This window comes from Vitis riparia, chromosome 14 (assembly GCF_004353265.1).
Source record: "Vitis riparia cultivar Riparia Gloire de Montpellier isolate 1030 chromosome 14, EGFV_Vit.rip_1.0, whole genome shotgun sequence".
In the NCBI taxonomy this organism is placed as follows: domain Eukaryota; kingdom Viridiplantae; phylum Streptophyta; class Magnoliopsida; order Vitales; family Vitaceae; genus Vitis; species Vitis riparia.
In genome coordinates, this window is record NC_048444.1 from 9,876,023 (window position 1) to 9,877,358 (window position 1,336).

Below are 1,336 nucleotides of genomic sequence, written 5' to 3' on the forward strand. Positions count from 1 at the left end.
TCATATGGTTGGTCATTTTACTATAGCATTTTTTTTTTTTTTTTGGTCAATTGAACTGAGGGAATTGTATATGTCACTCCAATTTAGTTTTGCGGGAAGAAATCATATAGTGAAATGGAAATTAATGAAGTTCGATCAGATTGGGTTATGTTAGCGACTCAGTTAATCATTACTCATGTTTGAAGGTACCTCTTATAACTTATAGTCTAATACAACTTCATATTCTTTTCAAGATGTAGTCAATATTTTGTTAATGTTAATTTTATAATGGATTTATTCACAATGATAATTTGTTAATGTATATCTTTGTATTCCTAGTTGGCAGTGTTTTCAATATGGATCATTTTGGGGGTTGCTCTATTATGATTGATGTATAGTTGGCATATTGAGAGGTGAAGCCAAGTAGACATGGTAGGTGTAACAACTTTTGTATATTTCCTCTACAAATTATTATCAGTTAGATTTGGAGAAATCCTACAATAGCATAGCTACAAAAATTCCTGCATGTCCAAGCTCATTTTCGTAGAGCCTTTAGTTTCATTACATGTGCATGAATTAGGAATTTGTCTATTCTCTACAAAAGCATTTTTGGTCTTTAAGATTACTAGCTTTATAAACTTATTTAATCTAAATTTATAAAGGTCTCCTACTATACTAATGGGCTTAAAGTCTATAATATCTTGTACTTCCATTTTCTTTTACATAAAAAATAGGAAGTTAGTTTAAGACTTCTTACAAATAAGCCTATGGAAGGAAATAGCACCTCTTACTAATTGGTTGTTAAATTGTTTATTATATATTCTTCCGGTTGTATAAAAAGGCATAGGTCATTCTATTAACAACGTCACTACTGCTCTTGATGAAGGACACCCACAAACAATTCAAAATATATCATCAAAAGAATTTTGAGGTAACATGTTGTGGTTATTATAAGTTTTATGAATCAATTCCATGTTTAGAGATCATTTCAATCAAGTTCCATATTTGGATAATAGATATCCTCATATTATTAAATGTTGATATACTAATACAATAAGAAGAACATAGATATTTTAACACAATTTTATAATTTTACATAAATATGTTAATTTACAATTTTATAATTTTTCGGACTTCTAGTTTTTTTTGTTTTTTTTTTCATTCCTTAGTTCCTTCTCATGCAAAACATCTAATGTCTTGTACAACCTATAAGAAGAATGAGAAGATGTTAATGGTTGAAGTTTCATAAATAAGATAAAAATCAAACCAAAATAGTCAATGAGATAAAAACTTTTTTTTTTCTGTTTTTTTTAAAAAATAGAATAAGAGTTCTAAAATATTTAGAAATTTGGTGTAA

At 27.5% G+C, this 1,336-nt stretch overlaps 1 long non-coding RNA gene across 1 annotated transcript; it reads left to right on the forward strand.

Annotated features, from left to right (window-relative positions):
• LOC117931239 lies at positions 1-420 on the forward strand. The gene is made up of 2 exons (XR_004654008.1): positions 1-185; positions 319-420. It is a non-coding gene; the product is annotated as an uncharacterized LOC117931239 (long non-coding RNA).
• The last annotated feature ends 916 nt before the right edge of the window (positions 421-1,336 follow it).